Raw genomic sequence first — 17,453 nt, forward strand, 5'->3', positions numbered from 1 at the left:
AATAATTGGTTTGTTTGCTTCTTTCATTCATCTGGCGACGCGCTCACTCAGACTGTTTGGAAATGTCACATTAGCAGCTGAGTTTGGACAGAGATTAAGAAGCTCTTGATCAAATATTCTGCTTATCAATAATTCAGACGCCGATGGGCTTGGTTTCATCAAAATACTTCCCAAGCAAGCGTCGACTCGGGTCCATTTTACTTCGATATGTCATTTCAGTTCCGCGTTTTTGCAGGATGAAAAATAGCATCATTTCATTGGTGCGCCGCTGATTGATGCCAAAGTACAACAAGTCGTGCAGACTGATGGACACTGGCACCACCATCTGTTTTTCCATTGCAGGCTGCTTTGTTTTGGCTGTTTTCACTTTAATATTGATCATTATTAATTATTTAAGTGAGTCTTACAAAATCAACCAAAGAATCAGAACTGCAGGATTTTAGGGATGTTCTTTGGATCGAATCAAATCCACTGGACTCATCTTTAAACAAAGATTAGTAGTGTCAGCCACTGGTTTTGTGTTCTAGCCTATTGGGTTATTTATCTGTTTTGTGACATGACATGGGGTTATGGTACGTACCCCTACCCTAGATTTCATGAGGTGGAATACAGCAGGTACCACGAGGGTCCGACAAGCCCTAAAAAGTCAGGAGCTAGACTTGATAGTTTACAGGATCTACCTGCGTGAGTGAGGTCTGGCACAAAGGTCTCAATACTTACTAAAAATGCAGATGTGGGACACATCTGGGCCACACATTAATTGTTATTTAATGATTGTTTAAGCAGACTAGAGAGTGGATACCAACTTAACCCGAACCCTTCATGTTTGCATCTAAAAGCTGTTTCAATCCCGTCTTTAAAGCTTCTAACAAAGTCTGAAACTCTACTCACGCTCCTCATTTGCCGTAACGCCGAGCTTCAAAAGTGACATAACCTAACAGACCATTTTTACATTTTTAATAAATTGACTCAAAGAACACTGAACATCGGCATTCAGCCGAGGCCTTCAGAGAGCGGACAAGTGCTTTAAATAAAACAGGACCGGTGAGAAAATGTTGCTCTGCTGTGAATTAGAGGTGACCGATCATCTCAACCACGGATTCATTAAACGGGATTTAAGGATTAATCGCACGGTGACACAGGAGAATAGAAATCCTCATCACTGCAGCTTTAAACAGACATCATAGCATCAGTTGATCCAACTTTCTGCTGGGTTCTACCTCGATGTTTGAGGCATGTTCGCCCACACGAGACGAGCCGGGTCTTTGTTTCAGTCGCTCTTTATTTTGGATGGATTGTGTTTTTGTTTTGTTTCTTGCTGGCGTCTGATTACGCTGCAGCAGAGGAGCATTAGCGTGTTGGATGGTGGATGTGAGGCTGAAGCCCCGAGGTGTTGGAACAGCATCAGACAGAGGACGACGACAAAATGGAGGGAGGGAGCGAGGAAGGGGAGGAAGAGGAGGAGGAGGAGTGGCGCAGACATGGGCTGATTGTGAATCGTCTCTTTCTGTTCGTTTGCCTCTTACCATTCACCTCCGTCCGTCTGGTTTTTTCTCGTCTGTCTCTTTCGTTCTCGTTTGTTTTCCTCTCTCTTCTTGCACTCGTCTTTATTCCCTCCCTCTTCCTCTCATTAAATCTTTGTCTTTGGGTGTTTTTGCCTCTCCTTTCATGCTGTGTTCTCTTCTGTCTCTTCCTTTTCACTTTAATTCATCCTCCTTCCTTTTTCCTCTCAGCTACATTCAGTTATTCATTTCACTCTTTCTGTCTCTCCTGCCATCTCCGTCACTGTCTCGCTTTTGCCTTCGTGTCTTTTGTGATGCCAACTTCTTCTTTCAGCATCTTTTGTATCACGTTTGTTCTCGTTCACCTTCCCATGTCTCCATCTGTCTCTCCATCTCTGACTTTATCTTTTTCCTCCAACCTGTTTGTCAGTCTTCATCTCTCCCAGTTTATCAGCTTTATATTCATCTTTCTGATCGTTAGACCCAAATTCATCATTTTTATTTATTGTAACAAAGCCGAGCACATGTTCCCATAACTAGTAAATGATACATTTAAATGCTGATGTCCTCAATTTTTGCCACAGGAAGTAGGAGTCAGCCACACATTTCAGCAACATTTAAAATCTAATTGAATCAATCAAGCATAACCTTCATTCAGGCAGGCCATGAAGTCAAGCCTGGCAGATCAGCTGATCTCAACGCCAGCCCACATCATCTGGTGGTTTAGCTGCCTTCCTTCTAGACATATTAATGGCAAATATCATATAGGACACTGAGCCAAGATGCTTAAGACCACCTACGTTTGCTTCTGCAAGCTGCTTGGCAATCCACCTCCACACCACTGCGTAAAAACTCAACACCACAAGTTCTGGAAACTGAGAAGAGTCCTGAAGCTCGTCTCTCCTGAAAGTATTTGAAGAAATAATTAAAATTTGGTCTAATGAAGTAAAGAGAATGGAATCGACTATAGTGTTGGTTCAGACCTGCTACAGTTGGGATCTATTTATGTTACTTTAACCTACACTCACATCTGCAACCAGCTTTGCAACCCACCTCACCTTTTTTAAATGTTGTTCCCGACTTTGTAAATAGCATATCTGCCATCATTGCCTCGTTCTGCTCTGAGGTCTTGGGAAAATATAAAAAAGGTGAAGAAAAAATTAAATCTATTTTGATTACAGTGCTCCTGACTGGTACGAGAAAACGACCGTCTTCGTTTAACATGAGCAATGACTGCTATAGTGATGCTTGCATCTTGGAAAGGTTTAAACAAAGGGAGTGGATGTGGCGTAGTTTGCCAAGGTCAAGTGAAGACTCAAAGGGCCAACAAGATGTGTGGCGTTTGTGCAGCTGTGAGTTAAGTTGAGCATTGTCGATAATAATACATTTTAGGCACATGAAGCAGCTGGGATGAGTCACCTTCTACGCGGGGCTGGTACAGGCACACTCACTATGATGCAGTCTGTCTGTGAGCACTGTACGGCCAAGAGTCAAAGTCTAACTTCACGCAAAAGACCGAAAGCACACAACTGCACTTCAATTCCAACAGAAAGCAAAAGCACAGCTGCACAGTCAGAGCTTAGGATGTGTATAACGTGGAGTCAAAGCACAACACTGACTGAGTGAGACGCAGGAGACTCGATACCTCTTTGTATCGTAACCGTAATCACAGCAACACTGCTGCGAGCTGAAGCATATTTTTAAATTCATGAACTACCAATTTGGAACAGCAAATACAGTTTGGGAGGATGTAATGAATTCATTTTTATCAACGTAATGAGAAAACATTTTAATGAATACATCTGAAAGCTGCATAGTGTTCACTAGCAATTTACTTGATTTGTTTTCCATGAGTCTTTGGCAACTTGCAACAAACATCTTTATTATTTCAGAGCCAACTCGATGCACAGTTAAGGTTAGGGCAAGATAGCCGGACGCAACATTTAAACGCGTTTCCACACAAAAAGATGAATCAATTTTGCCTCTGTAGCTTTATATGATAATGCTGTATGTGAGAGGAGAGCTAACACTGCATGACGGACGCTAACAGCAAAGCATCAGCGGTTAGAAAGCATTTCACACTAATATGCTAACAGCTTTTCTTGCATCTTCACTGTGATTAAAATCATTTCACTTCTCCTGTCTGCTCCACTCTGTGTGCACGGAGGTGTGCTCGCAGTGAGACTGAGAGCAGGAAAGGAGAAAACCATGTGATTCGAACTGAAAGCAGTCAGACGCTCACGCTAACCAGTCCAAATCAATGAATAATCCAAAGAAGGTTTATGTAAAACCTGGTTTATGGTTTCAGCTGGCGGTTTCAAGTCTTATTTAAAACAACATGATCCTCATTTTATACATTTTGGTTTAGATTACCACAAAACAAACATGGCGGCTGTGAAAATGCTCAGTTAAGGAGTCAGAGGTTGGACTTTACTAATCATTGGCTCTGTCCATGTTCAGTATGTACATTTTGTAGATTACCTGACAGAAAGTGAACATTTAATCCATCATCTACGCCAACTGAAGCAGAAATCTAATATTTATATACCAGTATTTATGTACCAGTGAATACCATCGTCTCCCTTCTCACCTGTCTGCAGAGATTTACTCTGTTCATATTAGAAAGTTTTAAAGTTCTGGAGGTAAACCCTCGCTGGTGCAGATAACTTTGTCATTATGGGAGGGCCTTCGGTGTCTCTCGGGTGCATTTCCAGCTGCATGTGTTTTCACTCTCTGTGATGGCAATCTAACCCTGCAGGACGCCCGTTAATGCAGCTATAATGGGGGTCAATGGGAGGCGTCAGAATGGCCAATCACAGTTTTCCACTTGACACTGCGATAATAGCCCTCCTCTTCACACCTTCCTGATATCAACATGGACACATAAAAACACTCAGTGCTGCATCCACACACAAATACACCACTCAGCTTCCTCATCTAACCCTTCGCAGGTTTCCCGCTCACTGTCAAGCTCCACATTTAAACCCGCTGATGGTTATCTGAGGAACTGAAGCGCTCGTGGATACTTTTACTTCAAATAACCGTATCCCCACAAAAATATGGTTAGCAGCAGCTACCATTCACTCTGATTCTGTTCTGATCTGTATGAGCATGATCAACAACACAAAATACTGCCCACAAAGACTAAACCTGTTTTAACTTTCAAGCCATTTTCCAACCTGCAACACCTAAGTAGGCGTATCTCAATCCACACCCACCCTGTTGCAGGAGATGGCTCCGCCCACTGTGCCTGGTTCTGCCAAAGGTTGCTTCCTGTTAAAAAGGAGTTTTTTTCCTTCCCACTGTCGCCAAATGTTTAGTCGTTTGATTGCTGATTATGATTTGATTTGTCTGCATAACCAAGTCTGTACCTTTCACTACAATATAAGACTGTTGTTCTAATTTGGCGCTATATAACATTAAAATTCAACGTCCAATTAACAAGTAGATTTTTCTACTGTCACATTAAAGGAAATGCCTGAGGTTAATGAAATAAAGAGACTGTTGTTAGTGAAGCAGAAAGCACAGCAGGAAGCCGACGCTGATGATTCAGGGCCGTACAGCGTTTCGCTCACATTTGAACCAGATGGACCGTTACATGTATTGAGGGGCACATGTGTGACCAGGATGTATCCTAAGATTCAAGCAGTCCTAGTTTTGCTCAACAGAAAGGTTGATAACACAGCAGCAGTGGAGATGAAGCTGTCCGTTCTGGTGGAGCCGCTTCACATTTAGCACTGTTTCCTTTTATAGAGACGGCAAACCTGAAGTAAAACTTGAAACTAAACTTGTCCTTATTCAGATAAACTGCTGGTTTAGTTTAAATTGATCTTATTTTTGTAAACCTAGTTAGGTTTTTGTAAACCTAACTAGAAAAAGAGAGGAAGGACATCTGTATAGTTATACAGATGTCCTTCCTCTCTTTTTCTACAAGACAGCAGCATGCAGGAGGGAATCTAAAGAGAGCGCGGTGTAGCCTTCACATTTATTGCAGATTAAACATTGAATACAACATAAAACTACAGTATGTTGTAATGTTATACATAAAGCTAGTGCTGAGTGTATAAAAAAGGCTCCAACGACTCGTCGCGTGACTTGAATTACTCAGCTATTTAAAAAAAAAAAAAAAAACTTGATGCAAACAACTTGGTTGTCACCTTGTAACTAGTTTAATGTCGAGGCTGAGTCTGTGTACACATTACTGTTTGTTTTACACTGAAAACTCTACAGTAGACCTACAGTAGAATATACGTGCATGTATGTAGATGAACTGTTACGTGTTTAAATCAGGCTGCCAGCAGCCGTCCCACTTTCCATCGCTGTCATACCTCCAATAATCAGGGGAGCATCTAAAGGGGGGCACAGGGTGCACTGGATTCATTTCAAGGCTTTAGTAACATTACTTGCAAAATTTAGATTAATATAAAATATTACACGCATAAAAGCACACAGCAATCTACCCCATTCATGAGGTACAACAGCCTCCTACCGGGAAACCAGTCGGAACGCCTGGAATCCTTTCCTACGTTAGTAAGAAAGCGCTCAAAGAAGACAAAGTAAAGGCCATTTCATTTTACTGCACTTGTCATTATTTTTGCATTCAAGAAAAAGTTCTCTTTCAAAAATATTAAGTAAAAACAAAAGGTTCAGTTGCTTTTAACAGCTATTATGTGCAGTTAAACTATTTAATTAATGTTAAAAGTCTTGTGTTTCTCTTTTTAATACTTATTATTGCTCATACTGAGAGAATTTTCTTATAAATCTCATTCATTGATAGAATAAATAATACTGAATTACTGTAATAGTTGAAGGCTGCAGCCCTAATATAAAATAATGAATATTGCATTGTTTTATTTATTCCTTTGTTGTTGTTGTTGTTGTTGTTGTTGTTGTTGTTGTTGTTGTTGTTGTTGTTGTTGTTGTTGTTGTTGTTGTTGTTGTAGTCGCCTGCTTTACAGAGGAATCACCTGGAAGCTTTTGGGGAGGTTAGTTATTGTTAAAGGGAAGCAGAAAAACAACAAAAATAAGAGATCTGCGCCACCATTTTCCCCATCACACTGCTAATTTACATAATTCTCTTGGTAATTGAGTAGATTTTACCCCTGACCTAATTTTATTCCTGGTTTTACAGCAAATTAAATTACTGTAATTCGGTTTGAGCTGCATGTGAAGCCAAATGTCTGACACACAAACTCAAACATCTCCAACAGCTGAAGGTCACATTTCCCTGAACAACCAATTCCTGCTGCTCACAAACGCCACACTTCTATTCAGTCCAAAGTGACAAAGGCCCAGTCTGACAGCGCGACGTTAACGCACGGCTCTTCAACAGTTATCGCACACTTAGAAGTAAAAACCTGTGCTTACTCAGCTTGACATCAACAGAGTAACTTCATTGAAAAACAATTCAGAATCACGTGAATCACGTGGTACAGACTCGTTACTGTCCAGTGGATATGTTGGGGTAGAAAAAATAAACTTTCTGATAAAAAAAAAAAGCAGAGGCTTCTTATAAAACATGCCCTCTGATTGGCTGCCCTGTCTCAAAAACAGGTGGGCGGGGCTTCTCAGTCTCAGATGACCATATTAGTAAAATTCACTATCTAAGATATCAGGTTGCAGGGTCGGGGAAAAAAAACGTCTGAAGTAGGGCTGCTCAATTAATCGAATTTTAATCTAGATTACGATCTGGGCTTTCAACGATCATTAAAAATGACTGAGCCGATTATTAGCACCTCCCTCGTGCTTTACTCTCGCGCTGCTCCGTGTGGCAAATCGAGCGCACCTTTCTGCGTTTCGAACACGCGTCACAACAATTAAGAGGACCCGAGGGAAGCTCGGAAAGCTAAGCAGAAGTTATTTGGAGAGGAGAGGATAATGGCTGCTGAAGAAAGAATGCTGCTGGTTGAAAAGAGAGGTAAAACGACTTCAGTGGTGTGGAAACATTTTGGGTTCGCGGAGTCAGACGTGGATCAAATATTGTGCAGTATTTTGAACTTCACTAAACATAGATGTTTACAGTTTTCATTTATTTTTTATATTGCAAACATTTGCACTGTAATCAGTATTTGCACACTATTTTATATTATCTTTTGACAATCTTTAAAGCCATTATTCAATACATTGTTATTGTTAAATAAATATCGTCAAATAATCGAGATCTCAATTTCAGTGAAAATAATCGTGATTATCATTTTTGCCATAATCGAGCAGCCCTAGTCTGAAGCCTCAACTTTTGTTTGATTTCTTGAAACTTTGTGAGGAACCAGACGTGTAACAGTGTAACAGATAACAAAGCAAAGCTTCCCTTTCATTTACTTTGAATTATTTCCACAATAGTTTGGATTAGTGAAAGTATGACAAAGTATATATGAAATGTGCTTAGAAATCATTGAAAGCATACATTCACAGGTTGAGTCATGTAACAGCGATAAGCTTCAGTGTGTGAAAGTACCAGTGAAGGTGACGTTACAGGTGATGTGAGGTTATGAAATATCGAGCCCTGAACTCCAGCAGTCTGCAGCGCTTTGTAATAAAAACCATTAAATGAAACCAGGCCTGCAGGAAAAGGTCCACTTTACAGAGCTGACAGAATTACAGCGATAAAGAGCCGAAATCTTCCTCCAGGACACAGTAGCTGCCAAGGGAATTGAACCTGTGACCTCTGAGACGGAGGCCGAGCAGAGCGGCCGAGACGAAGGCGAAGCATTCACAATTTAACTGAGCAGCCTTCAGACAAACGGCTGGAAGACGACGACAGAGAGATGACCGGGGGGGATGTTTCCCAGGACAGCAGCCTTTATACAGCATGATGCATTAAAAGTGGCAAAAATCAGGAACTAACCTTGATAACATAACAGAAAACTCTGTCTATAATATGCTGAATGCTGTACAGACAAAACCAATTCAACCTCATTTGACAACAAATTTCCGGCTCCTGCTGAATAATCAGCCTGAGGATGAAAGATTACAGAGGGAACATGTAAAGTCAAAATTAAAGGCTGTGGATTTGTCCCTCATGCAAAAACCTTGTATCATCACAGGCATGTATAGGTTTGTATTTTCACTCCACTACCAAGGTGTCCGTTTTTAACTATGCATCCATCATCAAACACCAGAAGTTTCCTCTGTTTTCATTATAGATAAAATATTAAATAATGGAAAACGGAATTTTTTTAATTCAGATAAGAAGAGCATGCAGGCAGGGTGGAGCGGGTGATTTGTGACTGCCAGCAAGAAAAGGAAAGGGAAGGTTTGGAGATGGCGGCACTGACGGAAAGACGGGAGGCAGCGCGGAAGATGTCCAGATTTTTATTAGGAATGACCACGATGGATCAGAAATGAGTCCATCACAGGGATGGCTCAAAGTCGGAGAGGCTGAGATTGTTTGGATATGTGCGGAGGAGGGAGAGAGGATATACTGGACTCCAGCCAGGCAGGAGGGAAAGAGGAAGACCTCAGAGAAGACTGATGGATGTAGTGATGGAGGATGTGCTGAGGGTTGGAGGAAGATGCTGGGATCGCGTGGAAGAAAAACTGTTCTGTGTTTTCACCGCAGATAAGGAACTGAAAACTGTTTTTCATGTTTATTCTATTAAACAGAATTAAAGTCTTGTTTTGTCCACTTTAAAACAAGCTGTTAAACAAGGGAGAAAATATTTTATAGAAACAGATCAACTACTCAATCACAGGAAATATTCAGTTTTTCCTCTATAAACAGAGAATTCCTCTTTTTTAAAAACACAACGACTGAAAGCTACCGTAGAGCAAAGCTACCTGGACTTAAACCAGCGGCCGGAGGAAAGTGTGCCGTCTGCAGTGTGTATTAAACCGACCCCGGCACACATGTGGTCATTTCATTTCTGGCTTCAGAGCAGCAAACGTATCACGCTTCACAAATACCCAGCTTACTGTTGCACCCAAATACTTGAGCCATATTTCTTCACTGATTCTATCAGTGCTGAAAACAGGACCAGGGAAACTGAAACCAAAAAGCCTCCCTTCATAGCTACAGAGCAAAGCCCGGATACAAATCACTATAAAAATCTAATCAATGGTTCCCTGGTGCAAGGCCCAGCGCTCGGTGAAATATCACAGATCTGTTCGGAGGGTTTTAGAGAAATGCTCTGCACTCAGACGGACAAACTGCTGACGGAGTTTCTCCACCTGCTGCACAGTTTCATTCTCAGCCCAACGCGCAGCAGCTGTCTGTGAAACGATAGCTCTCCAGGTCCGTTCTGCGCTGTCACGTTCACGCCTTAAAGCGTCGGGAACATCTCGTGTCCTCTGCTTTACCTGCAAACCTGCACCGAATGGATTATTTGAACAAGGACAAGGACTTTACCTCAGAAGTTCATTTTGCCTCGTTTCGTGTGTTGGCAGGTAACATCAGAACATTCGGTGCATTAATCAGAGCCTAAAAATCCCACGCCGCGTCCCAACACATGACAGAAGAATTTAAATTCAATCAGAAACACAGAACCTGCTCTGATCACCTTGAATACCTGATTGAGACTAATTACTTGTTTGTTCCTTGCCGGTTGTAAAGTTTGTCCCTGCTGGCCACCATACTGTCAGACTGTGAGCCAATCAGATCAAAGCAAAACACAAAGCAGCAGATTTTGATTGATTGTAAAGCCAGGAGCTGATTTTACAGAGGGAAGGGTTTAAGGCAGTGGTGGGCAATCTCAGTCCACGAGGGCCGGTGTCCCTGCAGGTTTTAGATCTCACCTTGGGTCAACACACCTGAATCACATGATTCGTTCGTTACCAGGCCTCTGGAGAACTTCAGGACATGTTGAGGAGCTAATTTAGCCATTTAAATCAGCTGTGTTGGTTCGAGGACACATCTAAAACCTGCAGGGACACCGGCCCTCGTGGACTGAGATTGCTCACCCCTGGTTTAAGGACAGGTAAGGAGGCTTCTCAGAGGTCTGAACAGAAAGTGAACCCTGTCTGAAGGTCTGCTTGGGTTGGGTTAGCATTACTGGTTAATTTAATATGTTTTTCTTTTGTTAACTATCCTCTTATGTTAAGGTTGAAACAGTTTGTTTATGATAATTAGTCTGAATAATTTTGGTAATTTATTCAGTAATAATTTCAAACACTGGTTTTCTGCTGAAATCTAAAACCCAGTCAGAGATGACGGCACCCCAAACATGAGCATCGGCTTTCTTTGCTAACCCGGGCCTCAGGCGCTGAGCACGCTCACATAATAGCAGGACTTGACATCATTTTGCTCACCTGCAAAATAACTGAGTGCTGCCCACTTCAGAGACATCACAAACGCTAAAATTATAACAGCAAAAAAACAGCTCAGTTGCTGCGATTCAGACGAGAGACTGAAGATGGCGACGTGGAGATCAAGATCAACGTGAAATGCAGATTCAATATTCTCTGCGATAAACGGACGAGAAAGAGACAAACACATTTTCCAATCCATATCAAACAGGCTTAACAGCCAATTAGGACCAAACAGAAAAGTGTAAATATACATTCAGTCATATTCCAGTTTGCACTGCTGCAGCTTTACTGCACAGCTTCCTCTGGTACTCGGACTTAAGCGCAGCATAGCTCGCTTGCTTCTGAAATGTTTCAAAGGCTAGTTCACGTCACTAGTCAATAATGCAATTAGCTGTAGGCTGCTGCCCACGAGTGTATGAATATGAACATTTAAAGCACATAAAACAGCAAGTCTTTATTTTTTTGGAGGATTCACAGGTCGCCTGGGAGCTGAGCGTGAATCGCACAACATTACTGCTCTGCTACAGTATGGTAATAATTTAAAATGAAACATAATTAGGATAAAGTTATTGACTTGTTTTAAGAGAACTTGTTGAAATATTTTTTAACAACATAACAAACATACTTGGATCAAGTAAAACTTCAGTCATGAACATGACGTTATGGCAAGTTCTTAATAAGATAATGGTCTGTAACAGGAATCCTTCCTCTTACCCATAAAATCATCAGATTTAAAAACATGCAGGTTGTGTGAATACTCTGTAATATTCATAGCATGGCTGCAGTTTGTTCTTGATTGTGTCTTGGGGGGGTTTACAGTCGGACATGATGGTGTTTTTGCATGACACAACCATAAAATCGAATAAAACTGGAGTCTTCAGATTCTCCATTGTATCCAACCAAAATCCAAAGATATTCCGGTTACCAGCGAGGAAAACAGCACCTTCACATTAAGGAACCATAGAAGAATAAATAATCTGCTCTTAGACCAGTTCTTGATTCAATCTGTGTCAATGAAGTTATCTAATTGGCACCAGTCTCCTGTATCCGGTTGTTGTTAAAGAACTTGAAAGCTCCCCATAAGCTGCACCTTCCTTGACCAAAACAAACATGGCTGCCAGAAACAGAAACCGCTTCCTCGTTTGCATAAGAACCGATTTACTCTGTCTAATAATTTCCCAGATTTCTCTTATTTTTTAAACTAGACTTTAACGGGACTTTGAGATGCTGAGATGGAACAAGGACAAGTGAGCTCGTCGTGGTGCGATTCGCCTCCGCCAGCTTCAGCCACGCACTTGTTGTTGTTGTGGATTAAAAGGCGAGTGTGTTCCTGCAGCAGATTGCCCTCGGAGAGAACGGAAAGGCCTTTTAGTGTAAAGGTATTAAGCCCAGGTCTAATCCTGAGCTAGGAAAGCAGCCAATTTAAACTGGATTCAGCCCATGGGACCACACATCTCTGTCTCTCTGCTGCTGTCTGAGAGTTGCCTCCATTTATGTCTTTATCTCCCCTTTGTTTTTGAATATTTGACTGTAAGGATATGTGTGGTGATGCCCTGTCTGTAAATTCAACAGCAAGAATGAAAAGCAACAGAAAAACCTGCAGGGCTTTCTCCTGTGAATAATACAGGAGCACATTGTTGGTTTTGGTCTTTCAAAATTTAGTGCTATACAACAGGATACAACGCAGTTTCAACAGGAACAATGTTTAGGATTTCCTAACGCACTGTGCCAGGACAAAAAGCAGTAGTTTGTATTTACGAAGACAGTGCAGCTACAAGACTGTAAGAGCTGGGAATACAGAGATTTCTGCAGCTGACCCTGTTGGATGTGTGTTTCTGGGACTTCCTTTCTCAAGCTGCGAAATATCAGGGGAAGAATATTTAAATCCAGTGTGCAGACTGATTTAAATACTTATTTGTTGATATTGAAGTGAACCGACTGTACCTGGATTTAGACAACAGCACAATTTCTATAAATCCCCCATAAAATCACACCTATTTGGGCTTTTTGTGATATTTTGCCCCGTTTAGTAAATCTGGCCCCTAATGTCTATGATGCAAAGGAGCATCGTCACCCAATTCAATCTGTTTTCAGCTCAAAAAGTGCATTCTGGGTAAACTTTAAAGGGTTACACCACCATGCAGGATAGTTGGCTGCTCATCTTCTAGCCTTGCATCCACCCGTGTCAGGAAAATGAGAAAGTTCTCAGGGTGTTGCATTTACAGGAGCAGCTTTAGAAGAAGCAGCTTGGCCAATGAGTTAACCATTTGAACCTAAATATCACTTATTAGTGCCATCCATTCGTCCACTGTAATGCACCGCTGGCTGGGCCTTTGTTCATTTGTACTTTCATAGGTGGTCCTTTTAAAAAAAAACAGCTGCAGTTCTTCAACAATCCTCCCAAAAATGCAAGACTTCCTCCTCTTTCTTTCCCTGAATAACCAGGAACAAACGCTCTCATCTGAACCAGCACACACACATCTTTCTTCCTTTTTTGATGAAGGAGTTGAGAATAAACGGACCCTCACTGCGCTGCACATGAAAGCCTTTTCAGAGCACCCCTCCTGCTCCTGATGCAGAACTACGACAGCACGGATAATTAGGGAATTGTATTTTGAAAATATAGGTCTGCATGGTAATGAGGGCACAACGCTGAATAAAAAAACCCTTCAATTCAGCTCAATCTGCCAAAGAGCTGCAATAAGGAGAGTAGCTACAAGGCAGATAAAAAGAGAGAGAGAGGGGGAAAACACATTACTACTGTGGATTAAAAACAGATCACACGTACAGTGTTAAGTCTCCACAGGGCCGTGACATCTGCAGTAATGCAATAACAACACAGCAACCCATTCAACCACTACAAGATCAGAGAAAAACAAGACACCGCTGTCCGCCTGATTCATCCTTCAGTTTAAAAGAGCCCACCAAAGAGGGTAAATATCCCCCGAATGCTGACATGTTAAACAGTTTGCCCTGAAACTCAAGGTTGTTGGATTTGATAGCAACACCTCTCAGTAAGAAATAATCAAATCCAAGAAGGCAGGGCCAGTTTTGCACAGCAGAGCTGACGTTTTACCAAAGAAAATGAAGATATGAGAGAATATGTTTGTGTGTTTATCAGCTCTTTATTCCCACAGACATAAATATGGTCGTAAGGTCATTCTGTCCTTTGTCCCGCAGCAGACGACTCCCTGAGCCTGGTTCAGTCAGAGGTGTATCCCGTTAAAAGGGAGTTTTTCTGTCCTGCTGTCGCCTTGCTCAATGGAAGCCCCTTTTTTATTGTTGGGGTTTTCTCTGCATTATTGCAGGTTCTTTACCTTACAGTGTAAAGCCCCGTGAGGTGACTGCTGTTGTGATTTGGTGCTATGTAAATAAAACTGAACTGAAAAGGCCACGTCTATGAAGAAGACTGGCTCTTAAAAAGCTACGCTAGTGCTGTTTTGCATGTCACCTGTTTACGTGTGGTTACACACATATACAGGTGAAAACATTTTGAAGGTGGACGATTAGGTTTGTGACACGGGGTTTGTTTTAACCCAGGCCACCATCTTTTTTAAAGCCTCCGGTGAACCTGAAGTAAAAAGGACAGAAATGGAATAATCTGTGACTTATTCTTATACCCCACCACCAGCCTTACAGCCACTGAGCGCAGACCTTAAAATAAAATTTAAATCATGAAACATGCTCTCTGATGTAAAAGCTTCCCTGATGCACGGTGGGGCCGCGGGACCCGCCACCGTCACCTCCACCCTGTCTGCCGAAGGTAAAACAATTCAACTCCAGGCAGGTGTCTGGCTCTGCCACTAACCTTCATCTCTGACCTCTGACCACAGAGTGCAGAGGGTCAAGAGAGAGGACGATTTCGCTGAGCCATAAAGTTTCAAATGACACGGCACGTGCTTTAAGCCTGTTAAATCCATCAGCAGGATCAGCAGAGACCACACACAGCGTCCTCACACAGGTTTGCCTGTGAAGGACTTCCCTCACACATCTTCAGTATCGACATAAAAACTTGTTTAAATGGATTTGCAGCAGAACCAGCAGTTTCTGCTGGTTTAATCAAAATCAAGTCTAACAAACACATTTGCTCTGAAATGTTTCCAAAAATCATCTGACATGTGACCCTTGCTCAGCTTTCTTGAAAATTTGTGCAGCAGGTTCATTCCAACAAACTCTCACAGCAGTTCATGAAGGTCCATTAAAGCCTTTAATGTGATGATAAATAAGGATTATTTTGAACTTTTGCACTTCAGCTGTGTTAAGGCTACCTAGAAGTTTTCAATTGATACCACAGGTGCAACTACTAGAAGGCCGAAGGGTAGCATTTTGAAGATTTGGAGGCAGCCTCTAGTGGTCATTAGAGAAACTGCACTTCAGTGTTGGCTTCATTTTTCGGGCCTGCAGGTTGGTTAAAAGTTGGTGAGAAAGGGCTCGTCTTCAAAGACAGGCACATTATCCTAGCAGACAACGCTAATATGCCTTTTGTATAATCATGTTTCACCATCTTCAAAAACCTCGATGGATAATTTTTGCTTTGCCAGAAACTTTCAGAGGACACGAACGTGAAGTCCTCTGTGGCAGCTGTGACCCTGGTAGCAGCAGAAAAGTCCACAGTGGAGTCAGACTAATGTCACCAGTGTCCAGACTCAGACCCATGGCGCAGAAATCTGTGTCGTGCTGCGTTTATTTTTTGCAGTGATTCGACACTAGAGGTTGAAAAGCTCCAACTTGAAGTCATTCTGTGTTTAAATCAGTTCCAGTTGGAGGTCTGTTGAGAAAGGCGAAGAACTCGATGAAGAAAAGCGGACATAATGACTTTTTGTTGTATATTAGCTGTCAGGACACACTGATACATCAGCTCAACCACACTATTGTCTGGACTGGTGGGTATGTAGATATAAAAACCTTGTGCCTCCATTTAAAATTGTCAAAACTAGTCAAAGTTACTGTTACTGCACAGTGCACAAACAGAGCATTCAGCCAAGTTGGTGGAGGCCAAGTAGAAGCTTGGTTTTATCAGCCTTTTATGGAGATATGCATCTTGTTCCACTTGTCAACTCTCATATTAAACATAAAGGTTAACATGAAAACAATCCCAGTGAGCGAAAAGCTCAGGCTGCTCTAAATACTCAATTTATAACTGTTTTTTTAACTTTTGGTTCCATATGATGTCATAGAATTGAATGAATTGAATCATATTTGTTATTAATCTCTGTCTCTCTTCCACAGCATGTCTTTATCCTGTCTTCCTTCTCTCACCCCAACCGGTCGCAGCAGATGGCCCCGCCCCTCCCTGAGCCTGGTTCTGCCGGAGGTTTCTTCCTGTTAAAAGGGAGTTTTTCCTTCCCACTGTCGCCAAAGTGCTTGCTCATAGGGGGTCATATGATTGTTGGGTTTTTCTCTGTATCTATAAAGCGCCTTGAGGCGACTTTTGTTGTGATTTGGCGCTATATAAATAAAATTGAATTGAATAGAGAGGGGATATCCCTAATATGGTCATCTCAGGCACAAATGGAACCGCCAATCAGAAGAAAGTTATCCCAAAAGGGGGAGGGACTAGAACAACTTCTTTCAGACAGAAGATGAATTGAGTGGTTGCACTTAGACCGAGTACAAGACACACAAGGATAAATATGGAATTGAATAACTGAATACCAGTAAAGCTAACTTAATAATTACCTTTACTGTTGTGCACCCACTAAAAGAAAAATGCAGTTTTGGGAGATGGCACAGATATTAGAGTCTGAACTCACTGAAATCTTCTGACAGCCAGTAAAACCTAAAAGGGGGAAGTCTCTGTCTCACTATCTTAAGATGGATGGAGACAGCAGTCCTAATCCAGACTAATTTGGGCTGATGCCAAGCAAGGAGTAAGGACAGTATTTAAGATTAATTTATATCCCCGGGGCACCGCTGTAACTTTGGACTCTGCTGTTTCACTTGCAGCTTGATTAACAGCACGGTTTACATTTTAACCGAAGAACTACAGTGAAGGTTTCTGTTTGAGAAAGTTATTCATTAATTTAGCCAAGTGGAGGAAGTCTCAGAGGCCAAACTGTCCATGCACAGTGAAGTCAGAGTTTAAGGTCTGTTTTTACTTCCTGGTTCTCTTACAAGCTGAAATCAAGAGTTTTATTTTATCTGCACCACACCCGGAGAGTATGAACACACAATCTGGGAGAAAAACAGAAACATCGGAGCTGTTGGCTCATTGTTTGTATTGATCTGTTAGAGCTGTGTGAGGTTCTCCTTGTAGACATATCTATGCAGGTTCATGCAGGTCATGATGGGCTAATATGCTTGACTCAAGACAAACTGGGTGACTTCTTATGTCGTCTGCAAAAGTTTCATCCGAACAGCATCTTCAGCTTTAGAAGCTGATGAAGTCTTTTACACGAGAGCTGAAATGTCTTCAATAACCTAAAAGGCCGACTCAAACACTCTGCATGGATCATCTTGAAATTTGGACCCGGTGTTTTCCGTCTTTGCTGTTAATCATTTGTCAACATTTTAAACTCTGACACAACAAAGGTGAAACCTTTTCTGACCATATCACACCAGTACTCACATATGCAAAATTCAGATTTGATGCCTTCCTCTTTGCCTGCATCACCCCACACTCTGACACAGTCTAATTAACAATGTTCCTGTGTCTGGTTCAGATTCAGCCCTCCTATAAATAGGCCAAGTTTCTTTCAGAAAGGATGT

The 17,453-nt window shown here is 41.8% G+C and overlaps 1 protein-coding gene across 2 annotated transcripts in view; it reads right to left on the reverse strand.

Moving 5' to 3' along the window:
- Window positions 1-17,453, reverse strand: part of si:ch211-137a8.4 (neurofilament heavy polypeptide) — a 40,729-nt gene that overhangs the window by 12,352 nt on the left and 10,924 nt on the right. The window contains exon 1 of one of the 2 annotated variants that reach the window (XM_005474876.4): window positions 9,847-10,046. The exons of the other annotated variant lie outside the window; for it this stretch is intronic. The gene's annotated coding sequence lies outside the window, so the exon portion shown is untranslated. Of the gene's footprint in view, window positions 1-9,846; window positions 10,047-17,453 lie in introns of those variants that run through there. 2 annotated transcript variants of the gene reach the window in all.

This window comes from Oreochromis niloticus, linkage group LG14, assembly GCF_001858045.2.
Source record: "Oreochromis niloticus isolate F11D_XX linkage group LG14, O_niloticus_UMD_NMBU, whole genome shotgun sequence".
Taxonomy (NCBI): domain Eukaryota; kingdom Metazoa; phylum Chordata; class Actinopteri; order Cichliformes; family Cichlidae; genus Oreochromis; species Oreochromis niloticus.